At 44.5% G+C, this 26,505-nt stretch overlaps 1 long non-coding RNA gene across 3 annotated transcripts in view; it reads left to right on the top strand.

Annotated features, from left to right (window-relative positions):
- The window catches only part of LOC136023662 (uncharacterized), a 35,205-nt gene extending 9,748 nt beyond the window's left edge, over positions 1 to 25,457 (top strand). Inside the window, exons 4-6 of one of the 3 annotated variants that reach the window (XR_010616655.1) lie at positions 22,637 to 22,717; positions 24,928 to 25,049; positions 25,242 to 25,457. This is a non-coding gene — a long non-coding RNA (uncharacterized LOC136023662). Of the gene's footprint in view, positions 1 to 1,142; positions 1,288 to 8,073; positions 8,119 to 8,795; positions 9,092 to 22,636; positions 22,718 to 24,927; positions 25,050 to 25,241 lie in introns of those variants that run through there. The other 2 variants (XR_010616656.1, XR_010616657.1) reach the window with 2 other exon arrangements.
- The last annotated feature ends 1,048 nt before the right edge of the window (positions 25,458 to 26,505 follow it).

The following is a 26,505-nucleotide window of genomic DNA, read 5'->3' as shown; positions in this document are numbered from 1 at the left end:
AAAACCCTCCAGGCTTTTAGAAATACAGCCCAAGGGAGCTGGTAAAAGCAATCAGGTTGAAAAAGACCTTTAAGATCATCAAGTCCAGCTTTTATCCCAGCACGGCCAAGGCCACCATGAAACCATGTCATTAAGGGCCTTGTCTTCACTGCTGATTATCACTTAATATTGTGAGTGCCATTATCAGCATTAAACATTAAGGCTTTTGAATCTAATTCCACTTTTTCTTCTGAAATCCTCTTTTATCTCCATGCTTAACCCTTCTTGTGCACTTGCTTGGAACTTTCTCACTGTTATGCTGTTTTCTGTGAGTTCTAGGACACCTTCTCTTAGGTATCAGGAATATCTAGTATGTCATAATATCCCCTAATATAGAAATATCCTTATTTCCTAGCATCTCTTAGATTTTAGGAGGAAGCTCTTCCCTGTGAGGGTGCTGAGGCGCTGGCACAGGGTGCCCAGAGAAGCTGTGGCTGCCCCATGCCTGGCAGTGTTCAAGGCCAGGTTGGACACAGGGGCTTAGAGCAAGCTGCTCCAGTGGAAGGTGTCCCTGCCAGTGGCAGGGGGTTGGAACTGGATGAGCTTTAAGGTCCCTTCAACACAAACCAGTCTGGGATCCTGTGGTTTTCTCCAGGGTGCTGCCACCACTGGAATGCAGGTGCTGCTCAGTGAAACAAGCACTGCTGGTCTGAAGATCTCTCCCTATCTGGACTGGCTGAATATTCATTTAAAAAAGTGGATTTATTATTTTTCCTAAGGCTCGGTTGTCAGTACCTGCTGTGGCTGGTTAATGTCATAGCTGCTGGTCCTGGTCGTATAAATGGAAATGTTGAGCATATAGCAGCAGTCCAACCAACACTGTAGGCTGGTCTTAATTCATAAGCTGCCCTCATTTGTTCATACTGGGGATATAGGTTGACTTTTAAGAGTGTTACACATAGGAGAAATGAAGGAAAAATTAATCCCTCTAGCATGGAAAAAAAAGTGAATTGGTGCCTATTTGAAACACCTCATGTCTCATTTCTTTAACTTGTATTCTGGATAATGTGCTCAGAGGCTCTTCACACAAGGATCCCGGAGGTAAACAACCAGTACCTAATGTGATGATCAAAGTGCTTTAGTTAATTGTTTTTCATATTCAGTTTGCCAGTAGATACACACTGGAGAGTGTGTCCCTTCACTCAGGTGGCTTGGAAGAGAGCAAGCAGAGGGTGCATCAACCCACAAGTGGCACAACAGGCCCAGCTCAGGGGAAATGTTCCTGGGAGGAATTTCTAAGCGCAGATAGTGGATCTGTGGTTTTCAGCAAGGTAAATGAACAAATGTTGCCAATGTTCATGTATCACATACTGTCATTCTCTAATGACTTCGAACTTTCTGCGAACACTAGTGCATCTCCCTTTGTGTATTTACATACATATACACTCAGTCTTGAAATAAAATCTAATTTTGTAGATACTGGAGCTATCCATAAAGGTAGATGCATGTGCTAGGTTTTTTTTTTCTCTTTCCCTTTCATAGTCATAATGCGTTTTGTGATTTCTTTGCTTTACAGCATCCTTTAGAATGACACATTCTATCAATTCTCTGGGTAGTATTGATGTTTTGCCCTTTCAAACATGTCATTTGATTTTCTGATGTTCCTCTCATTTTCCATCCGTTTTCTTGTAGTGCTTTCATTTGGTGGCAGTTTCTCATTGGCTCCTCAAAGGTTTATTCCAGGAGTTGCCTTGAGCTTCTTTTCTTTTTTTTTTTCCTTTTGTTTTGAAGTGTTTGACATGCAACTCAATTCTTGCCAAGCACGAGTGGTGCCGGGCCTGTTCCCACTGCAGTCTGAGTGGAGGATTTCAGCATGCAGAGCATGTTTTCTTGCTCCAGGTTCACACTGGTTTCAATCAAAGAACAATTTTTAAAAGCAAATGAGAAGAAAAAAAGAAGCCCCATTGAGATGTTTGATATTGTGGCCATGGCTTGGAGACATTTCCCACAGAAATGGAATTCTAGGATACTGGAAAACTGTAAGGAAGCCTGTGATTCCCTACTCCTCTGGTTTTCCTGTTGTGGGGACGATATTTGTGCCATCCTGGTGCTGGGCTGGTGTTTGTATATTAGAGATGGGACTTCTGAAGTGTAAGTACTGAGCAGCTTCAGTCAGAAAATGAGCATGGTTCCATGTAAAGGCCATGTACTATGGAGTCAGGGATAAGCATGGACCTGTACCTGCCCCATTAATGACTGAGTGAAGGTTCTCTTCACACAAAACCAGACCGAGCATTTCCATATAATCGTAGAATCACAGAGTGCTTTGGGTTGGAAGGGACCTTAAAGACCATCCCATTCCTTGAGAAACAGTTTTCCAGCTGGCAAAAGTTTCAGCCAGAGACCTCAAACTTGCTCTGTTGCAAGGTCAGAAAAAGCCCATAAAAATTCTGAAATAAGTGGAAGATGCCTCCATGTGTGGAAATATCAGCATTTGGGTTCATCATGGCTGTCATATACCAGTGAATATAATAAATTTGAGCAGCATTTTCCTCTTGATCTTGTGAATGTAGCTTCCAACTGTTTGCTACTAAATAGCTCCTTTGGAATTAGATTCCAGCTTCTGTTCAGAGTGTCTGAATGTGAAAGCCTGTGTGGATGAGAGGCGTTCCAGTCTGACTTCAACAGCCTAAGCTGAGATTTCTCAGTAGTATAAGAAGATATTTAGATAAGTCCAAGATATAACCTCCATATTATCTCGAACAGTTTTTCCAGGTCTAGACCCATCAAGGATGACTTAAGGGATGAGTGATGTTCAGCTACATTAGCATAGCAGATGGAATATTATTCCAGCCTGGATGAGAGTCTACCTCCAGCCTCAGCAGATGTCAGTTTATATGAACGAGCAACAGCAACACACAATAGATTTTATTTTCCTTGTAACCTGTCTTCATTACAAAACATCTGCACACATTATATCCCATTCCAGATGTTTAAAATTAATGCTGTAGCAAACAGCTCACATTTTGCCTTTCACTGATAATTCTTTTTTCTTGTCAGCATAAAAATTAGGTCTGATAAAACTAAACCCCCTTCTGATGGTTTCAGTGGCATTGGGAGGAAGTCTATTACACTATCAATTCCAGTCCCATAGGGTGCTAAAAGGAGCAATAAGACAAGACAGCTTGTCACATATTTATGAGCTTATGAAGCTTTCGCTGTCCCTTCTGTTATCCCTTCCTTTGGCAGTGCAGGGAGACTCTGAACCTTGAATTAATGCAGAAAGGATGAAGATCTCCTTTCCGGTACATACGTCCTGGGTACTTGGCAGTTTGTAAATGTCACTATTGGAAATGGGGAAAAGAAGTTGTATAGTTGTAAGCTATCGAGGCTGTCATTGTCACAGGCTCCCTAGAAAATGTATTGAGCAGTAATGAATAACAGATAAAGGACATTAAGATTAAGGGAACGCGCATTTTATCTTCTCAAAAATCTTGGGATGCATTTCCGAAGGGTGCCTTGCAAAGTCTTTAGTACACACTAAGCAGTAAATCCAAAAGCTACAGAACTTCTAGTTGGCTAGAAAATAGCCTTTCATGTAAATATGCAGGCCCTGAGTAATGGCTGAGAAATTATTCAAAGAATAATTACAGCAATTGATCTTGAGATGTTTTGTGGCATCTTTCATTTTTCATTCTTCAAAGCTCTTTCTGTGGCACAGCATCTTATTGAAGCTGCTGAAAGCAAAGCAGCTTACTGGTCATTATTAAAGATGAAGAGTTCATTTAATTGTGAAGGGCATCTGGGGCAGGGGGAGGAACAAGCAGGTATATTCACATGGGTGTGTTCATACACACACATGCAGAGAGATTTATATATACAGACATTCCTGTATGTCTATAGGTGTATAAGGTGCATCTACAGCGTGTTTGAGATAGACAAAACTCCTATTGGTAAATGGTATTGAGCTGCTCAGGTGATCTTAGTGTATGAATTTAGTTCTGGTCCAGATAAATGTGGCTTTGCTTGACCCTAAGGGAGGAGATGCATCCCTTCCCCCAGGGGCTGCCTGGCAGAGCAGGCTTGTGTAGGCCAGCAAAAGAAATATATCTTTGTTTAATTTAGTGTGACTTGATTGTTGACTCAATTGCAGGTCAGCAGCGTACCCAGAATAGTCATATAAATCTTTTTCTCTGCCATGTGGGGGAGAAAACAGATGGACACTGGAGTATATTAATGTTCATTCTCCTTGGAAATCAATAGGAATCTATATTTTATAAATGGGTCTACTAAACACAAGAGAAAATTCATGAAGCAGAGGTAGAAAGAGGGAAAGAATGAAAAGGCAGCTAATTCCTTTCAAACAACTGATTATTATCAGCATCCTGGAGACATATGTCCATTGAAGGCCTGATAGAGCAGAAGGCAAAGCTGCTGCATTTACTTTCACTAGGCTGATTGCATTAGCTATGCAGACACATCAGGCCTCATCCTGTTATTCCTGGAGCACCCTCAGTTCTAAATGACACTTGTCACCTCTAGGTGCAAAGCTGCTGTTTCGTATTCAGCACCTACCAATAGCAATGGGAATCTTCTCTGACTTCAGTAAGAACTGGATCAGGTCTGTGATGTTAATTAAATGTAGCATAAACAGAGACACAGCAAAGGGAGCATGGGATAGGAAAGAACCAAAGCAAAGGAGAGGGAGGATGGTTTGCAGGTAGTCTTGATGGGAATGAGATTTAGTGGGAATAGGATTTGGGAGGCACAAATAAATGCTAGGGCTTAAGTGAAGCTCACAGGGAAGAGAGGAGGAAACTGCACGTATTCACAGAAGAAAAAGAATAATGATGAGAAAGAAGTAGAAGAATAAAAACTGAAAGGGAGGGAAATGCTAAGTTGAAACAAAAATCAAATCGGACAACAAATTGAGCTCAGAGAGAAGTGGAAACCCATCAGAAATAATGTTTACAAATGGAGCTGTTGCCCTGCCTGAAGTCAAGGATCTGTTTTACTTAGACTCAAGCACACTTTTCTACCTTCTTGAAGGGTTTGTCCTTTTCTCTGCTGTTGCAGCCTCTGTGGGTACTGGAGGACTCCCTCCTTTGTGTGGAGATCCCTTCAGAAAGCACTTGTGTGGAGCCTTGGTTTTTTTCCCCTCACTTCCCAAGGTGCACACTCAGCCAAATCTCTCCCTCCATCATTCATCCCCCATCCCATTTCTCAGGGAGGATAAAAAAAAATAAAATAGAAAGAATCATTGTGCATAAAACTGTAGCTCAATTTCCATAAGAAATAGAATTAGAGAACACTAGAAATGAGAAATATTAGCCTATAACACCACATGCTTCATCAAACCCCAGCCTTGCAACATGACAGCAGACATCAGTAATTGCCAAAGCACCAGCTTTATTTATAGATGTAGGGGAGAGAAATGCACTGCTACAAACTGCAAGTATGGATAAACTATCCAGCTCGTGGAGAGAGCCTCTGTCTTTCATTTTCAGTGGCAGAAGCTCCATAAGTTCATAGTCCTGTTGAGGCACCCAAGATTAGTAGAAAATAGTGCACTAACACTGTATGCAGATCTCATCTTCATGGTGCACTTTGCTACTGTTGAAGAGAAACAGTCCTTGGGTATCTGCATGGATCATGGAATGGTTTGGGTTGGAAGGGACCTTAACGTTCCTCCAGTTCCAGCCGCCTGCCATGGGTAGGGACACATTCCACTAGACCAGGTTGCTCCAAGCGCCATCCAGTCTGGTTATAGGTAGAGGCAATAGGAACAGAATCCAGGCCTTACTGGCTCTTCTTTTCGTATTTTTTGCTATTTAATGTTTCAGAAAGTCATTATGGGATTTTTTTGCTACTTGTTCTTATACCAAACCAGAGGAGTCTTCAATGTACTATGGAAAAGGTGGTTCTGGTGCAGGTGGATAGACGCTTCTTGTCTCCTGGTGCAGCTGGGTGACCCAGGACATTACAAAGACTGTAGTTGAATTAAATCACTTCGTTTCCATGAGGTGAGATCTGCCTGAGGCCTGAGCTGGTTTGGATTAAGATTTTAAGGGTCAAAGGAGTTGTATTGGGAACCCCATGTGCCGCTTTCGTGCTGCAGTCATGGCCAGGCAGGATCTTTTTCACCAGCTTTCTCAATGCAGCTCCATAAAATAAGACTCCACTCAATAGAACTATCACTTTAGAAAAGCTCATGTGTAAGTGTCAAGGCCTCTCTACAGGCTTGCTAAGACTCTGACAAGTTGCAGGCTAAGAACCTGTGCTCCTGGTGTCTAAATTGTTTGTCTGTGTGCAAACCCTGTAGTTCAGTCCTGCCTAAGCAGTCAGACGGATATGGGTAAGAACGCGAATGAGCTGCTGCTGTCTGTACCTAAAGAGTGACCTCATAGGCAGTGCAGTGCAGATATAGTGAGGTACCTTGGAGAACCTTGGTCTGCCATGTGCAGTGTGAGGTTTGGAGACATGAAACTAGATCTATTTTAAACTAAGGACAGGCAGGAACTCCTCAAGCTTTTCAGATGGTTTCTTGCATCTGGCAAGAGTCACTGGCTCTAAAACCCACTGTAAATCCACAATTTAACACAGCAATGGAAAACTCAGTTTGACCTTCTTAATGGCTACTGGGCTACAGATGTGTTTTGCCACCACAATGTAAATGATTTTATTTACAGCATGATAGGAACATTTGTTAAGCTGAATTCTGCAGTGTGTTTGTAATACTTGTGCTGTGGATTCCTAAAACAGTCTGTTACCACATGTATGATAATGGATAGGCTTAATCAGGGAGTGGAGTACATTTCCTCCCAGTGTAGCCTGTTAATAACCCCTGTTTAATTCCAAAGGCCAGGGTGGTCACAAATATGTGGAAAATCGACAGTACTCTCCTGCCTCTTCCACAGAGTTAGGAAGTTTGCTAAGATAAATGATCCCATTTTCTCCATGCATCAGTTTATTCATCTGTATAATGGCAGTATTAAATCCACTATAGAGGACAATGACAAAGATGAATAAGGCAAAATTCCTGCCTGTGCCTCAAAGGTGATAGAAGGGAGAAGCTGCTAATCCTTTGTGGAAATCCTGGGCAGCAGTGAGGAACAGGCATTCGTAGTGCCACAATACACCAACTTCTCCAGCTGGTGGAAAAGGAGCAGTAAAAGGGAGCCCAGTGCTGAGCTACTGGAGCACAGCAAAGTTTGGACACCTTGGTCTTTGTTAGAGGGTCTCATTGATAGGAACTGATTATCTCCGAGTTACCATTTACATCTCTGAAAGTGATCCAAGTCTTTAATCATTATCCTGAAATCACAGAGCAGCTCCAGACACACACCAGCCTCCTTGAAAGACTTGTCAAGCCAGAAACAGTAATTCACAAATTCACTAAAATTCCCTGCTCCAGCGAGCAGCGTGACAGCTCTGCCGACCGCAGGAACGTTTCTATTCAAACTGCTTTGGTGCTGAAGCTATAAATATCCCTGCAATATTTCCTGCTTCAGAACATAAAGACAGCTTTACAGTGCTGATAAAATAGAAATTACTTTCTCTCTGAGGTCTAGCTGGAATTTTAATGTCTGTTTTGCAATAAAGCAGCTCCTACACAATTCGATTTGAGGGAAAGAAAACAAACGGTCTAATTTAGTTACAGTAATGACTCCTCTTGCAGGGTTGGCCACAGCTGAATCTGGGGTTGCAGCACTGTTAGAGTTTGTAGTGGTGAGCACAGAGATGATTTTTATAGTAATATGCATTTTTTTCTTATGCTTTCAATACATATAGATAGCACTGCTTAATTACAGGTTTAGAAAAACAAGGACTGAGAAAGGAAAAGGTCATTAAAGTTTACAACCTCTAACAGTGTTTCTGTAAAAATGACTTGTCACAGCTGTAAAGCTGCTGACCAGAGATGACACAGAGTTAAAAAGGTTCTTCAATTGAAAAGCAAAATTGCAACTACTGGGCTCATCAACGTTGCCTTTAATTATTCCATAAATGTCACCCTGGCTCTTGTTAGCTCCTTCAAAGGAAAGGGAGAAAAAAACGAAGTCTCATTTTCTCCAGTATTCACCTTTGTGTTTGTAGGCTGCAGACAGCAGGGTGAGGAAGAGACCTGGAACAATGAGATGGGTAAGGAGTGAAAAATAATGATTTTTCATTTGCATCATGGCACAGGCAGATTCTCTTGAGCACAGGTGCTAAGAAATAATCTTAAACACTAAAGAGTGAGGCTTGATGATCTGGCACACTGTGGATGTTGCAGGGTGAGCCACAAAGCCCCAGGAACTCCCCAGGTTTGAACTGGATTAGCTTTAAGTTCCCTTCCAACCCAAACCAGTCTGTGTACCCGGGAGATGGCCTTGAGAAACCACTGCTGGTGCCTGGTACAGGACCAATCTGTCAACAGCTACTTCTGTGGTGGTCGCTGTGGGGTGTGAAGATTCATTTCCAGTTGTCCTATGTAGGCTGTCCATGAGGTGAGATCTGCCTGGTGGATGTTTCAAAAACCAGTGCCTTGAAGCATTCAGCCTTCTCCATAGCTGTCTGATAGGTGGGATCAGCTCACAGCTGGGGTCCTCCTCCTGCTCTCATCATCATCCTGGGGTTGCAAAGGGGTTTGAACTGTGAGGCTGAGGGTGTCTAAGTGTGGTGGATGTAAGATTGTGTCTTGACTTGAGCCCATCACCCAGCAGTGGCACTTCACAGATGTCTTTACCTCGCTATGCCTGGACACAACCCAAGTTGCATATATTGAGCTCTGTCTGTTTTTCACTTATATTGAGTGTAACTGGATGCTCTCACTGCAGGGACCCATCATGCAGAAGTCCCTTCCCACCCACTCCCTGCTTTGGCACAAATGATGCTGGAAAAGGTGCAGAGCAGTTGTAAGAAAGATGAAAATTTGGACGAAGCGGCAGAGGTGGGGCAGTGTGTCAAAGACAAGAAATACTGAGAAGAGAAGGTTTGTTTCTTCTTCCCTTCTCTGCTGGGTTTATTTGTTGACTGTTTAGACTGCAGGTTCTCTTTGCGTGCCTGTGAAATGCCTAGCATGCTTCCAGGGCTCCATAAATAAATAATAACTATTTAGAATCTTCTAAAAGATACATAAGTGTATTTCTTTTCATAAACATAAGCTAAAGTTACTGGAGAGCTCAATGTTTTTCTTTCACGGACAAACCAGCAGTAGGACCGTTGTGTGGGACTCCAGTGAAATGAATTGCAAGTGTTATACATTACTTCTTTCAAGGAATTAGAATCTATAGTGCTGCAGTGAATGCTGTTTTTTAGATATTTAAAATAAAAATAAATCCCTGTGTATTTTATCTCCTTTTGAAAGGAAATGTGTAACAATGGCTTTAGAGAGTGTTACATATATCAGGCAATCACTACAGGATTGCGTTTCTCATGCTTTTGTGGCAGGGAAAATAAGTCGGATGTTACAAAACCATCTTGAACTGAGTTCTGTTCCCAAAAGTCTCTACTGAAACTCAACACGTAATGGTTTGGAGGAAGAACGATGTAAATCGTGCACAATTCCAGGCAAAAGGCTTTTTTTGTGGAAGTGGACTTGCTGATTGCACTGCCTGATAGATAGAACGTAGGTAGGTGGGATTTGTTCTGGAATGCTTTAAACAAGCATTCTGCTTCTGAAAGAAGCATTTTTGTGTTGAAGGAATGTTGAGGAAAGTCTGGTGGAGATGTTCTTTTATAGAGGAAAAGCTTTTATTGTAGAATATTGATGAGTTTGTTAGATCTTTTTGGATTGGTCACCCTGCTTTGACTCTCATGGGCTGTAACCACTTCCTGTGGTCTCACCCATGTTCATTAAAACCGGATGTCTGTAAGGAGACTTAAATTTTCCTGGATGGGCATCATCCACTGGAAAGAGCTTAAAAAAATGTACGTAGAGAATGTTCCCAGTAAGAAGAATGACATAGAAATGTGTGATGGGAGAGGAGAAAGAAGGTTTTTGAAGCTTACCCCAAAATAATGCTGGAATCTGACCCCAGATTTGGGGTCCAAGCATGCCTAGAAGTTACAGTGAACCTGAAAAAAGGAGGACAAATACCATATACCTGTGTTTAAAATCCATTCTGGTCATACCCTGGCAAACAGATGTCTCATTCAGAAGCTGGACTTGCACGTTAGTTGAGGGTACTGTAGACTGCCCATGGAGAAGGACTGAATCCTGTTTTTTCTCCCAGTCCTACTCAATATGGATGTTCAAAGCTATCCAACCAGAATTGCATTTAGATTACATTACATTATACAGTAAGTGGCAAATCATCACTGCTGCCTTTGACATTCAGTGTAATAGCATTAACCATGATGAATTTCCTTTTACTATTCATGTGGCCTCCATACATTATTTCAGCTGGATTCCATTGTAACATAGCATTAATTAATGTCTGCTGCTTATCGAGTGTTACCCATTTCTACCTCCCATCCCACTCTTTAGTTCTTGAAGAATTGCACATAGAAATGCTGCACAGACTGTCACTGATGCCAGGCAAGCTTCAGAGGATGTAAAGTGTCAAGTTCCATATCTCATGCCAGTTGCCCCCCATGCACGAACTTATCTCATACAAATAGCTGCTTTTGAGGTTAACAATGAACTGATGTTTGCTACAGAGGCTGAGACTATTTTCAAGAGCAGTCACAAGCAGGAGAGTGACTCTGCAGGTGATACAGTGAGTTTCCTTATTAATTCCCTTTCTGTAACCTTCCAAGTGCATCTTTTGTGTTCCCCCCTTGGAGCTGCTGGATTACAGTGTATGGCTGAAATGAAACCCAAAGGCCAGCCCCAACAATCTCCCAGGCTTAGTTTTCAGGTGAGGGTACCCACACAGAAATACTGTAGGGGACCAGAAGGGCTTATGTGAGGTTCTGCAATGAGCAGGCACATCTCCCTGGTGAACTTGGAGGTGATTACCAAAGCACAAGCGATACATTCCCCCCCCCCCCCCCCCCCCGCAGTTTAAAGTAATGAAAATCAAAGGGCAGTTGATTGAAGTTCTACTTTCCCCTTGTAATGTCTGCACAAAGCCCTGTCCTCTTTGTAGTATGTTGAAGTTGGCTTCCTTTACTGTATTTAATTAGTTTGTGGTCCTTTGACCCATCCTACCACAAGATGTCATCCTTCTGACAGGTAGGGACACGGTTCTTGTCACCACGTCTGTCTTCTGCTCTGGGAATCCCAAATCAGGACTTGATGTTTCTGTCATGTTGTCCTGGCTTTGAAGGACCTCTACAGTCATTCTGGAGTGATTTATGGTGGCAGTTTTTCTCCAGAAAACAAGCCATTTCATCCCAATGACTGATTTCCTGCAAGGCTTGAGAACTCATGACACCCAAGGAGAGGGTTTTCTGTCCAGAGAAACGAACATCAGATTCCATACAGCAACCAGAGAGCAAGAGTTAAACCATGCAAATGACTCTAATAAGCATAATTTAAACCCATGGTTTTCTCTTTATGGCAGTTTCATATTCAATGTTTTATGTTCTAATTTTCCACCTTTTAGTCTTGCTTCTTTCTTTTTTGCTGCAAAGCCGTATCTCAAATGGGAGGGCAATTACTAGGCAAGCATGTAGTTCTTTAATTGAAACACTTATAGGTGTACACTTAAAAACTATAAAGACTTTTATGGAATAGCAATGCCTTAATAGGCTCTTGTGTATGTACATTGTAATCTAATTCTTTACTCTTTCAGCATTGCTAGGGGAAGCTCTTAATTTACGGTTACAATGAGCAATAAAGCAATAATAGTAATCTAAAGGTGCAATATCCCTTGTTTAGGGGGCATTTATGGTTATGTATTAAAACTATAAATATATCAAGATGCTGCAGAACTGATCTATATAAAATGAAAGATAAGATCTCTCCCCTTTAAAATGTGCTTATTTTTTTCCAGCAGAAAAGCAGCCAAATGCTTCTGGTTAATATCAAATCCCAGTGCTCAGTATGAATGGCAGCAGAGGCTACTTAACAGGGCCTGATGAGGATTTAACTGACCTCCTCCGATCTCTCCCAGTCTAATTTTACCATGTGTGCAAGGCTGGAAAGCAAGAGGAGTCTTACTTTAGTAATGAGCCTAATTCACAAGTGTTGATAGGTACCTAAATATCCTTCCAGAACTGGAATACCTCTAGCACATTCGTGACCGTTAACTGCTTGCTTTCTGTAATGATTCCTTTATTTTCCCTGTATCATGTCCAAAGTCGAAATCTGGTCTTCATTTGTTCTTATTTCTTTGGGATTAAAAGCCCTGTTGCTGCTGTGATTAAGTCAAGCCCATGCTCTATCCTGTGGATCTCAGCAGACTGCAGCCAAGTGGTTCTTACGCAGGAGGAAACAAGTTGTGGGATTCAGTTCAGTTGTTGCTGGAGAGCCTAGGGAAGCCCTGCAGTGAGTAAGTGGGAATCCCTGTGGTCAGTGTTAACTTGAATGATCGTTATAGGCGAGATGTTTTTCAGGTGAGTCCCATGCAGTTTATTTCCCTCATCCCATTGAAATCCTTGAGAACTGAGCATCGTACTCCCCTGCTGTTCTTTGTGTCTCCCTGACATGGGTCTGGGTATTGAACAGCTTACAAGCATCATCAGCTGTAGAGATTTTTTCCTGTGGGGATTTACCTGTACAGGTATTAAACCCCTGACCTGGTTTTGTGCTTTCCTGTGGTAGTGCTGAGAAGAGATGGGACGGCTCATGCACGTGCAGCCTCATGCAGGTGGCCTGCAGCAGGGCATCCCAGCATGGCAGTGTCTCTGGAGTTGGCTTGTTTCACCTGGAAGCCAGGAACATTTCCTAGGACACTGCTTGACAGACTCAGTAAAAACCACTTCTTTTTAAACAAGTCAGAATATGAAAGGGTGACAGGAAGGGATAATTACCTTGTCTGAGCCAGGTCTCTGGGTAGACACAGTGACATTTCAGAAATCCAAATGGCTTTGTTGTGTTATGATTGGGAAAAGAATGGAGGGCAGAGCCCCTGACATTACAGACGGCAAACAATTTCTCGGTGAAGGCAGCAGAGTCCCTCTCTCTGACAGACACAGAACCCTCCCCACTGCTTTGCTATGCGAGTCTCCATCGGGAGCAGGCGTGTCTGGTGGCTGTGCTGCTGCCTTCACCCTCAAATACCTTGCAATGGTTTAGGTTGGAAGGGACTTTTAAGCTCATCCAATTCCAGCCCCCTGCCATGGGCAGGGACACCTTCCAGTAGAGCACGTTGCTCCAAGGCCCATCCAAACTGGCCCTGAACGCTGCCAGGGATGGGGCAGCCACAGCTTCTCTGGGCACCCTGCGCCAGCGCCTCAGCACCCTCACAGGGAAGAATTTTTTCCTGATGTTTAGTAGTTGGTTCTGCTCTGAACATGCAGCTTGGTCACCTTGACAGGCAGGTCTGCAGCATGGTGGGTGGCTTGTTTTGAATAAGCATTTAGGAGTGCTGATGCTTATCTAAACCACAAAGCCCTGCTCTGCAGAGCTGGATGAAGGAGCAGCAGGGATGGATATTGCATGAAAATAGCATTAGGCAACAAAATGTTCTGGCTTCAGAGAAAAAGGGGAGAGGAGAACAGAGCAAATGCCACCAGCAGATGGACATTATAATGTTGTATGTCATTTGTTATGTGGCTAACATGAGTTTAACCTTTTTCAGCCCATTGAAAAGAGTCTGGTAACATTTCTCAAAGTGAATTATTTAGTTTCTCATCTGGAAGCTCAGTCTCAGCTTCTTCAGCAATTGACCTAATCTGTATTTTTAGATGTATGTGGGGTTTTCTTTTCCCAAAAGGGCATGGAGGGAGGATGTGTGTGCTTGTCCTTTGTTTCCACCGGCTTTAGATTGTTGACACTTGTGAGCCTATCTTTCAAACCTACATGACCTGGGAGAGATAGTAAAGTTACTTTGGTGAAAGCTTACATTTTGCTTTGGGGGTTGCATAGATATTCAGAGATTTACCAATGTTAACTGAGCATCTAATCAGGTACATGCTTGTCCAGAAGTGCTCAAGCTGAATTTATAAGCTGCAGTGCAAAGAGGTCCAAAGGAAATAATCCACTTTAACAAATACACAGATAATCTGCATCACTTTCTAGTAACTTCCCATCATGACAGTTGTTTTCCCATCTCACATGCTTTAATGACTATATCTGTGACCGTTTCAATTCCTCCTTGGAAAGGCTGGTGACAGAAAGGGCCTTATGCTACTTCCCAGACCATGCCTATCCAGACCCATCATTTTATCAGGAACCAGCTGCTTGGCACAAGCCTTGCCAACTCAGCAACTCTGTCTACTCTTCCCTTGAGGAAACCATTCACCTTATCACCAAAGAGAGACAGGGGAAAAAAATTCCATCTGTTCCAGCTCAGAGCTGGAAGCTTCATAATTGCAGAAGTACACAGCCTGCATATCAAATATTTTTGGTTTAGGAAGCACTTAGGGAGCATTCATTCTCCTTTTATTGTTGTTCTCTCGCTTGCAAGTGACTGTATTTCATCTCCTCTGGGATACAATGCAAGGATTTCTGAGCAAATTTGTGGTTTAATGATGCCAGGGGGTGTTTAGAACCACAAATGCATCCTGGAAAAGTGGAGTGCTGTCCTGTTGTGTGAAGTGTGGCAGAGGAGCACCGGGGACTGCAGTGCACTGGTGCCTGGCACCGCAGCAGTGATCTCTGTACCTCAACATTCATTTCTCTGGGACAGTTGAGGGGTGCAGAGTTAACCTGAGCTCATGTGTGTTTCAGACTAAGATCTGCTTAATAATGCATGTGGAAAGAAGTCTTGTCTTGGAAGCAAGTTTGTTTGTTAAATGTTGCGTTACAGAAAGAACCTAAAAGATAATATTATCAAATTATTCTTGTATTAAGCATCTCTTGATAGCAACACCTTTCCCAGGTTGTTCTGCATCTGTATCCTTTCCCAAATTTAAGATGGTCCTCCCTGAGAGCTCTGTTTGCTGCTGCCCCCTTGGTGCCTGCTCTGCAGGGTGGGTGCTGGCTCTGGCTCTGGGTGGGTAACACTGGCCCCATCATTGCCTGCTCACCTGGGAGGGCAAAACACTCCCCTATGGGCAACTCCGCCATGAGGCGTTCTTTTTCTTAGCACTATCCAACTCGGCTTTGAAAGCCCCAAGTGGGAATTGCACAGGGGCTTAGCTTTGTGCAGCCTTTCTTACGGTTTTGTGCTTGTTCAAAGCATAGATGCAATTTCTAAGGGTAACTGCTCAGGTTCAGTGTCATCTGTCTAGTTTCAAAACAAGATGCTCTCAGGTGATTAGGCCAAGACACTCATTAGTCTGAGCCATGGCAGGAGACCAATATATTCGTGAAGTGCCTTGAGGGTCTCCACCCTGTCTCTGAAACTTGGAGGATGCCTCGTCCCCAGGGACGGGCGCTTGCTTTGTCAGGAGGTGTGAGGCATATTCCATGGTTTGAGAAACGTGCCTCGCGGTGACAGGCTTCTGGAGATCAATCTGATTAGCTTATCAAAGGGAAGATTAGAAAGCAACCTGATGGTGCTGTTTAAATATGTTCACAGGGAGAAAGTACCAGGTACAAAGTATTCCTCAAGCTGGCGGAGAAGGGTATGACAGGAGCTGATGTCTGGCAGATTTAAAGAAATTATTCAAATGGTTAATCAAGGAACGGCAGCAGCCTTGTGCATGTTTTGGGGTGTCACAGTGAGGATAATTCCTCTTAAATATGGCTTACAAAGAATAAATTTTGCAGGAATCATTGCAAAAAGGCTTTGGGCCAAGTGCCTTTCGCCCCTCGGCTGCTGGCGTTGAGCTCTGCTGTATTCAGCCCTCAAATTGAATAGCGAGTGGCTCTGCGTTAGTTGTTTCTATTGCTGCCAAAAGGGAAAAAAAGTCCTAGAATAAACAGTGGGATGTTTGCAACCTTCTTACATTAGGCAGATTGAATAAACTGGCTCACAGTTGATTGTTTTTCTTCAGATCAGTCAGTGCCATTGCGTTTTTATTTATTTGATTTGATGTGTGTAGTTCTGGGGCTTTGTTTTGTCTGGGATTTTTTTTTTTTTGCAATCATGACTTGTGCTGAGAGAGAAAAGAATGCAAACAGCTTTACCTTTCCTAAACATCCCTGCAGAGTTTACAGAACGCTGGTTCTTGGGATAACAAAAATAACAGGATGAATAAGCGGTATGACTCAGGGAATACAAAGTCATTCATTATAAATAATGCTGAGCCTAATTCTCTTGTCTCTTAATGCCAAGTTAAATCGCGGCACCAGAAGCAGAAGTGCCTAGATGCAGTGCAGCTCCTGCTGGGACTGGGTACCTCCAGAGTCTGGGGGCTGCAATGAGGATCTGGGGACTTGGGGATTTAAGGATATGCACAGTAACCAGCCCTGTACAGTTCAGCACTTTCTAAGACTCCATCTTGTGCCCACTGGTGGCAAAAGCAAGCTTTTTCTGTTAACTTTAGCACTGCAGGATCTTTGGTTCCCCATCCAGGGATCCGGACTCAGTCAAACCTTGGATTTGCTAAAGAATACAAAAAGAGCAAAGCAAAATGCCTTGCAGCTTGCATGCAGGCTGCCTTTCTGAGTAAGTGTGCTGCAGCTGGGGTGTTGCTTGGACTCACATCTTTTTGTTCCTTTCCTCCCTCCCTTTCCACATTATTTGCTTTCAGCGTACACAAGAGGAGAACAGGGCAGGCAGCTCACAGCCATTGTAGAATACCCATGATGAGCCTGGTGCCATCTCAGTGACTTGTGTTCCCAAGGAACAGCTTCCTCCCAGTTTTCTTAGAAGACAGCATAGAATCATAGAATGGTTTGGGTTGGAAAGCACCTCAAGATCATCCAGTTCCAACCCCCCCACCATGGGCAGGGACACCTCACACTAAACCATCCCACCCACTTCATCCAACCTGGCCTTGAACACTGCCAGGGATGGAGCATTCACAACCCCCCTGGGCAGCCGATTCCAGTGCCTCACCACCCTCACAGGAAAGAATTTCCTCCTTAGATCCAATCTAAACTTCCCCTGTTTCAGTTTGAACCCGTTACCCCTTGTCCTGTCACTACAATCCCTGACGAAGAGTCCCTCCCCAGCATCCCTATAGGCCCCCTTCAGGTACTGGAAGGCTGCTATGAGGTCTCCACATAGCCTTCTGTTCTCCAGGCTGAACAGCCCCAACTTCCTCAGCCTGTCTTCATACGGGAGGTGCTCCAGCCCCTGATCATCCTCATGGCCCTCCTCTGGACTTGTTCCAGCAGTTCCATGTCCTTTTTATACGTTGGAGTTGTGTGGCATAGCTCAGAGGGAGGAATCGATAAAGAGGAGAAGCCTCTTTTGGTCATGCCTCACACATGCAAGCATGTTGTGTTTATTCCCTTTATGCAGGGGCCAAGACTACTCACTAGTTACGTATTCTCTGAACAGGTCAGTTGCCAAAGAAATTGATTTTGGGATATTCTTTACCAGAATATTACTTTAACTTCCTATCACCATTATTTGGCACATTTTGGTGTTTCAGTGAACATATGACACTGCATTAGCTAATGCAAACCCCTGTTTTCTTGAACGGGGTAAGTTATTTTTCCACTAGCTCCCGTAGATCCTATCTACATTGTAGCACACTGCTAAATATTTAAATGTATTGAGGTGAATGGTGGAGCCTGCTCCTCCTTTTTGTTCTTATGCAGGTGAGTTATGGCTATCTATGAATATAAAATGCTGCCACAACCATGGCAAAAAGGGAGACTGTTTCTGAACCTGCTGCCACAGTCTGGCCTTAAGTTCAGTCCATCTGAACCCTGTAATGTGTAATGAGCTGGTTTCCAACCCATGGCAAGTGGATAATCTGTTCCTCTCCAGAGTGTCTTTAAACATCACACTTTAATACCAGCATCTTCAAAGAATTTGACTTTCTTCTTTTTCCTGCCATAACACATTGTCTTAAAGCTGATCTCTTAATTGTATTGATTTTCTTTGTTGGGTTTTTTTTTAGTTCTCTGCGTCAAAGCACTTCTTTAATCAAAAGTAAATTATGTAAAGGCCATTAGGGTCAGCCCAGCAAGCAAAATGAAAACTGCAATACATCATTTATTTGTAAATGTCAGTGAAATCTGCAGATCGATATCCTAGAACCATGGAGTGGTTTGGATTGGAAGGGACCTTAAAGCTCATCCAGTTCCAACCCCCTGCCACAGGCAGGGACACCTCCCACTAGAGCAGCTTGCTCCAAGCCCCTTCCAACCTGTCCTTGGACACTGCCAGGGATGGGGCATCCCTGGAAGTCAAATCCTTTCTAATTGTGGAGGGTATTTTGTATTTTATATAAATCCTATGGCAGTAGCTGGGCACTGCGCTGGGAATCAGTGTCTATGCCCCATCCAGCCCTGGAGCTGAGCATGCCACATCCACCCCTTGGGAAAAGCCAAGTGCTCCGCTACGTATTGCGTTCTTTTCTTGGTGCTTTTCACGTATGTGCAAGTAGATGCCAAACGTTGAGTTTCCCAGAGTCCGGACCCTGGATACCAACAGCTTGTTCAGTGGGGCCTGCCAAGGCATGGGCTGGGAAGGGGCAAGTCATCTTTAGGGTTTTTAAGCTTCATCTAGTGGCAGAAAAACTTGGTGGTTTATGATGGTGCGAAACCTGGTAGGTCTGGAGCTGATCTCCCAGAGGCAAGCTCACTGCTCTGATGTCAACTGGAAACTTGACCTGAATTGCTCCTGAGTGCATCCGGACAGCAAGTAGAAAGCAGTCAGCCTTGGAAGGGTTAAACTTGATGTGCTGCTGTTCTGCCAGATAAAGAAGGAGGTGGTGTAATAAAGCGCTCAGGTTCTACTTGCCTTTGGGGGAATACTTGCTAGATGCTGGAGCAGAAGCTTTCTGTCGGTGTCAGAAGTATCTGTCCATCTTTTTATAGACTTATATTGGCCTGTACAGGTCATCTGGATGCCGCAAAAGGAAATGAAGGAGGATGTAAGAGCAGATAGGATCTGAGCTGCTGTCACTCTTAAATATTCTAAAGAAATGTTATGAAGGATGGGTTGAAAATTGAGATTTTGCTGGTGCTCTGTGGAAAATATGTTTATAAAGAATAACAGCGCTCTTCCCTGCTGAGGTGGTTGGCAGAGCCCTCCTGCCTGAACAGAAAGCCCATCTACACCAAGCTGCTGCATCCAGGGAGCAGGAAAATGGGCTGGATTCATTGTGAATACAATCTCATGAGTGCATTCCTGCTGCAGCCTGGCCACAGCCTTGCGCCTAGCCCCAGCTGTTGGGATGGGCAGTGGAGCAAAGGGACCTGCATGCATTTGGTTTTTGCACTGGACTGGGGCACATAACCTACCCTATATCCCACCTGAGACCTTGTGTGCTCTTGGCTGAGCCTCACCATTAACACAAGACCAATTGAGATACTACAGCCAGCGCATGTTTCCTTCTCTGTGTCCAGATGAAGGGTTTTTCTATAGCCCAGAGAGAGGGAGAGATTTCAGACGTCCCTGACTGTGTTCTCATAGTGCACCAAGGAAGGAGGGTACCAAGGAGGGTGTTAAGGCCTCTAAAATGTGGACCTCAAGGCACAAAGTGTCAGCAGGAAGAAATAGGCAGGGATGTTGCTGTGGTAAGACCAGAGGGTAATGCTGACTGCTTCAGTCATTCAGCAGGAGCTGCCAGTTATCCTGGTGCATGACATGGGATGAAAGGAGGAGTGGTCTCAGTGGGGTATGTAATAATGAGAGGCAGTGGTACGGTTTGGCAGCACAAAGTGGGGACAGGGCACTGCTGTTGGGTCTCAGGGGAGAGGTTATGGATGGGGGTAGTGCTGGTTCCACGTCCACCCATTCAGTAACTGTTGGTGCTGGTTAATGAAGGCAGACGCACAACGGCTGCTCTAATTACAATATGAAAATGGTGCAGAGCAGGAGGAGCCGGGGGGAGGTGCTGCTGCCGTGCCAGGCTGGCTCCTTCCTGCAGGGAGGACCCTCCATAGAGACAGCAGGGATGGGGAAACACGGGGGTGAAGTGCTGATGTCTGTGTCCAGGCTCTAATTTTTATGAGGGGCCTTTCCTGTGCTTGCACCCAGGCCTAAGCCTGGAGGTGTCCCATACGTCTTGAGAGCTTGTTGGCATGGAAAAGCCCAGTGTCAGGGTGGCACTGGCCAAAAAGCATGCGAGGTTGGTCAGAAACACAGCTTCCCACTGCAGGACCTTCTCTTCCAAGCACAAAATACTTCCATGAAACAGCTCTTGGGATTAGAGAGTACTGCCTCAAATCTTCACCATCAAATGCTTCTAGAAGTGGAGCCACTCAAGCCACGGGGGGGTCGAAGTGTTGACCAAATTACCTGTCAGAATGGGTGGAAAATGTTGCATGGGTATTTGGAGGGGGGAGAGCAGCTTTGCTTTACATGTAGGAAATCACAGTGGGTTTATTCTTTTACTCACCTTTGCAATCAACAGATTGAAATGAGTATGACAGCCAGGAACTGCAGCAGAAACCTTTGCAGTCCTGCTGTAAGAAGGTCTTGTTTCCAAAGAAAATTCTATTGCCTGGCTTTCTGAAATAGCAAAAGGAAAAGAGGGTTAAGAGCTATGAGACCGTGATGCCACTCAGGATAAAGCATCAAGAGCTTCTATGAAGTTATCATTAAAAAATAAAATAAAGATTTGAGAACAGCTTGGCCTGGAACAATATTTCAGGCATGGCTAGCTGTTAAAAATAAGCTAATTCTAAAGAGGCGCATTTAAATAAATATAATGCAAAGACATAATGGCACAGATAATAGTTTTCAATGGGGAATTCTAATGACTTTGAGGGCATTTTACAGGGCAATTAATACACATAAAAATGCTGCTCTATTCAACTGATGGAAAGGAAAATAAAGCAGGCAGAAAGAAAAAGGGAGATGGTTGTGACTGGTAAAAATAGGGTTTGATTTTCTTTTCAATAGGATCACTGCTTACAAACATAATAAAAGGAAAAATAAGCATGTCAGGTTCTATAATGTGGCTTGTAAAATCCCGAGTGATTAGTTTCTAAAGAGGGGCAATTAGGCTCCTTTTGCATACGCACGTGACTCCTGTGCAATGGGGCTTCCTCCGCTCCCTTCTCTCCCTCTTTAGCACCAGTCTAAAAATACATCTTCCCCATTGAACCTCCAGCATCATCCTGCTGGATTCAGAGAGGGGCACTGTGTACTCTCTGAAGGCCATGATGGGGGCTTCTTGCTATTGGAGGGGAGCAGAGACTGCCTCAGGCCGGGTCAGGATCAGACCCTGGGTTTTGAAGAAGGGTGTTTCACAGGGGCTGGGTGTTTGCTGGCAGATGGGAGCTGAGAGCTGCCAGGGAGAGGCTTTTCCTAAAAATGCCAGCTCCCTGTGAGGAAAGCAGCTTGGTGAAGTGCTCCTGGGGAACTCCCCTCCCTTTTCCATCTGTAATGTGAACTTTCACGTCACCATTGAGCACTTGGGTCCTCCTGTCCCGAGAGAGGGGGGGGAGGAGGACAGCAGTAAGTGCTGCTCCCAAATTTGTGTTTTCCCACATCTTCCAGCCCTGACTTTTCCGATGCTGCCCTATGCATGGGAGGAGGGAAGGGTGTCCCGGAGCATGGCAGCCCTGTGCCGCTGAGCCCCCTCTTCCCCTCCTGGTTATCCATCAGGAGCTGCTAACCTTGCAGGAGGGGTGGCTGTGGGACATGACAGCTTGCTCATGTCTGTCCTGGGGTGGACCAGAGGCTCACAGTGGTCCCTGTGGGCCCTGCAGTCCATAAAACTCACCCTGGTGCTCCCCTGCCATCTGCACCTTGGTGAGCTGCCCCTGTCCTTGAAAAAGAGCCTGTCCTGAGCTCGAGCTGTGATTTTTGGAATGTATAAATAAATATTACATATGCTGCCAGATGGTTCATTAGCCAGTTGTTATGGCAATCAGCATCCCAGCCAATTAACAGCCTTTCTCATGGCTTTAAAAATGTCAATGGTAGGAACGTTTAAATGCCCAAAGAACAAACAGATTTGCTGTTGCAATGCCCTGAAACAAAAGGGATTTTCTGCGAGTTTAGAGAGAAAGGAGGAGAAGAAATAAAGTCAGATTTTAAAATCCTTTGTGCTGAAGAAGTGAAAAGGTGCTGAGCCCTGTATCTTAAGGGGAGAGGTTGTTGGGCATCGGGTGTTCTGGGTGATCACTTGGGAACCTTGGGAGATACAGTTGGGGTGTGCCTGTGGGAGTGACATGGCAGGAATTGTTTTGGGAGAGTTCTGAGTTCAGCACCCATGGGCACTGGAATTCCTGAGTTTGTTTTCAGACTTGACTGGAATCATAGACTGTGGCAGCCCTGGAAGCTGCTGGCTACCTGTGCCTGCTGGGATGCTACAGCAGAGTTGAGCTCAGGTGCAAATTCAGGCCTCACAGGATGGTCTTTTAATTTGGCTCCGGGTGTCTGAGAGAGGTGGTGATAATACAGAGGAGTTTAAATTGCTCTTGTAGGCACAGCATGGTACTTTCTGACAGTGGAGGATGGGGCAGTCGGAGAGGGATGGAATGGAAGAAGTAAGTTACTCTTTGTGTTGTAACTCCTGGCACTTTCCTGGATTACATACAGTTCAAATAGCAAATAACCCTGGTTAGGCCTTAACAGATTCCTTCGAACAATGTTTTCTCTAGGTTGGTTGCACATCCATGTGCTGTCAGTGCTCTGCCTCTCCAGCCTGGGGCTCTGCAAGAATGAAGTGATTCCATGGGAAGGTGAGATCTTTTCCTCCCACGTTAGTGTTTGTAGCAGGATACTCCCTGGAGTGGGGATGGGGAGAAACCATTCCTTTCCCAAAGGCATCCTCTGCCTCTACCTTGCAAGCAGGTATCACAGAGTTGTCCATAGTCCCTGTGAATGAATTGATGAAGGTAAAGTTTGTCAAACCTCTTGTTCATAGGGGACCAGACAGGGCTTTTCCCCCCCTATGCCATATTATGGGGGCTTCTCCCTGCTTTGGAAGATAGCATGGAAAGGGAGCCTGGATTTGATGAGTCACAGGCTTAACGGGGTTGATTCTGACTTTCTAATCTATGCTGTCTTTTGCAGCCTTTCAGAGCAGGAAAAAATAACTCCCACAGACAATCAGAAGAGATTATTTTAATGAGAGCTCAAAAATGAGAAACAAATGGCTCAAATTGAGCCTTTAAACGTTTCTACATGTGTCTACAAGGAGCTGTGTGATGCTTGAATCAGCAGGTCTGCAGCAAGAGACGGCTCCTGTGAGGAGTTTAGGTTTCAAGCCTCTATTTTGTTTCCCAGTAGCTAAACTGAACATCCCAAGTGGAAGCTGCATGCTATCAGTAGCTCCATTTGCTGCTTGTAATTGTCTTTTATCTGCTGGAGTCGGCAGTGCCCAGCCTACATCTGTTCCTGATTCACTCAGTGTAAACGTCAGAGAGGGAAACAATCAGTTTTCCCATATGTGCCTGAACAGGCAGTAGGTGGGATGAAGCTAATGACCTTTCACAGCTCTTTCCTTTCTCTCTAGATTGTGTCCACCTTTTTGATGGCCACTGTTTGCTTATTAATTAGCTTTGATGGTTTTTCTCCCTATGAAGTAAATATAAAGTACATGTTCAGTTGCTCTAATCTAGATGAATATTTGACATGCTGAGAGACCTGGGCTTGTTCAGCCTGGAGAAGACTCTGAGGAGAACTTAGAGCAGCTCAAGTGCCTAAAGGGGCTGCAGGAAACCTGGAGAGGGGCTTGGGACAAGGGCCTGTAGGGACGGGTCAAGAGGAATGGCTTGAACCTGCCCGAGGGGAGACTGAGCTGAGCTCTTAGGCAGAAGCTCTTCCCTGTGAGGGTGCTGAGGCGCTGGCACAGGGTGCCCAGAGAAGCTGTGGCTGCCCCATCCCTGGCAGTGCTCAAGGCCAGGTTGGACACAGGGGCTTGGAGCAAGCTGCTCCAGTGGAAGGGGTCCCTGCCCATGGCAGGGGGTTGGAACTGGAGGAGCTTTAAGGTTCCTTCAACACAAACCAGGCTGGGATTCTATGATTAAGTCTGAACTGCAACAGACTTGCAAACAGAGATGGTTTCTTTGCTTCGGTAGGGAAAAGAACCCTTAACAGAGTCAGCACCCTCTGATTCTGTCCTACCTGTATACATCCCAAAAATGAACTCATCAGCTGAGGTAGAAGCTTCAGGAGTCATACTGGCATAACATTGTGTCTTTGTGTTATCCAGAGAACTCCCTATGACTGAATAAATATGTTTTCCCTTCCTTTTATTTCTTGCATCTCTTTCAGTCTGTGATGGCAGTTCCAAAAGCTTTAGAGCTGCTTCTAGATTGGTATAAAAATATCATGAATAATTGTTTAAACATCAGGAAGGTATTAGCTCAATTTTGCACTTCAATGCTACCAAGAGTGTCTAGGCCCATTGGGCATGAATTTAATTTTCTTACAGGCTGCAAAGGAAAAAAAAAATCAGCTTCTCTATCTTAGCATTAGCTGCCTCTCCCTGTGACAAGCCAAAGCATCACCTTCCAGGGCTCCAGGCTCCAAATAGCACTAAGATTTGAGGTCCTGAGCATATGGATGCCCTGAAGTCTCTGCCCAGGGCTGTCTCCCACCCTTGTTCGCCATGTTGGACATCAGCCCCCTGGTCCTGCCTGCAGCAGGAGCCCCAGGAAAAGCTTCAGTAAGAGAAACATGTGCATGCAGGCAGCAGGTTGGGGTGGGTGCTGACAGCAGTAATTCAGTGTGGTTACAGAGCAAAGGAATTTAGCCCATGCTAAATATCATCACACTGCCTATGGGAGAGGGAAAATCTCACCTCACTTCTTCAATACTAAAATATTAGGTCTAAATGCATAAAATCAGACTGTCAATTTTTAATAGTGCTTTAATGACACAGTTTGATGATATCTGTAATATAGACAAGAAATTATTTTAATGTGGCTTGTTTGGTAACTCATAGGTGGCTCAGAGACCTGGAAGTCTCAGCACGTGTACGAGTGATGTGGGACTCAGAAGGTGTCAGAACATCAGCTACTGTTTTTTTCCAAGGATAAGGGAATGTCAATAGTCCTTGTCACACAGGTGGGAAAAATTGCCTTTTAATGGTCAATCGGAATAACCAGTCTTTAAACTTTCATGAATATGATACATAGAATTTATAGCCTATGAATTATGCACATCCCTCCAATGGCTGGGAGGTGGGAAATGTTCCTGGTCATGCTGTACTGTTCGCCTCCACTCATGGCCCTTGTTTCTTTCTGATTCTTGTTCCAGCTCCTGTTTGTGATGCGGTACGTACACTGGTCACCTTTCACTGCCCTTGTGGCTGGCCAGGCTGTTTCAGGGACTTAGACCAGTCTTAGCTTCAATTCAGGACAGATCCTTGTTGGAGAGGGCCCCACCAGTGCTGGAGGCTCCTCAGACACCCCTTGCGTTTGATCTGTCTTCATGAAGATGTCTTTGTGTACCACTGGGGGCCTGTTGAAAGCACGAGCCCTTTAGGCTGCTGGTGACTGTGGTAACAGCAGTGTTTCTGTCAGTAAAGCCTGATGCATGCAGTAATAGTAATAAATACCTGCAACATTTTGCTTATTTTCTACATTTTACATGCTCTAAAAAGCATCCTTCCGTCAAAAAATATCTTTCTCTTTGTTTCTGCTCTGGGGAGACTGGTAAATGTCAGCTGGGAGGCAGACTGGGGGAGGACATACTGGTCATGGGAAACTGGAGTACTTGATAGACTTGATCCTGGAGGATGTGAGAGCTCTGCTGGGCAAGGTGGTCTGGATGCAGAGCCTCTGATTTGCAGCATAAAATCAGCAGGTGATGCACCAAGATGGGTTGGGACGGAACAATAGGAAATTCCATCTGTGCTGCTCTGACTGGCTGCACATCCCCATGACAGGGTTATGTACCAGCACCTCCTTGGCTGTTTAAGGTGAGAGAGCCAGGAAGGAGGAGGTTACTATTGCTTGCCCTATGGAAGGGATCCTGCAAGAAGCCCTGAAGGTAGAAAGTCCTTAAAGGCCCATAACTTTTGTCTTTTAAAAGTAGGACACTTTCTACACAGGTCTGTGTTATTCATAAAGCAACTCCCCAAACTATCATTTTATCTTCAAGCCAAATCATAATCCTCTTGCAGCTCCCTGGGGTTCTGCTGAAGGTATTTGATTTTTCCTGTGTCCCTTTCTTTGAAAACCCATTTCATTATCAGATGGTGTTAGGGGAACTGATGTGTAATGAGGAAGCTGGCACAAGTCCCAGAGCGATCAGAGGGGCTGAGACTCACTGAGGTTAAGCTACTGCTTAAAAAAAAAAAATGTAAGTAATTAAAATTAATTAAAAATAATTAAACAAACCTACAAGTGTGCTGCTTCACGTATTGCTGCCTTGCCTGCAGCCTGGGGTGAGCAGCTCCTGGCTTTGCTGGGTGAAGGTGGCTTTATCTGGGGAGCTTACGCTACTACGCAGGGATGGTTTGGCCAAACAGTAGATTGATGTGATGGTGGAGCTTTGGTTCTGTTTATGTGGTTCTGTT

Source organism: Lathamus discolor, chromosome 19 (genome assembly GCF_037157495.1).
Source record: "Lathamus discolor isolate bLatDis1 chromosome 19, bLatDis1.hap1, whole genome shotgun sequence".
NCBI classification, from domain to species: Eukaryota; Metazoa; Chordata; class Aves; order Psittaciformes; family Psittacidae; genus Lathamus; species Lathamus discolor.
This window is presented reverse-complemented; position numbering and strand designations above follow the sequence as displayed.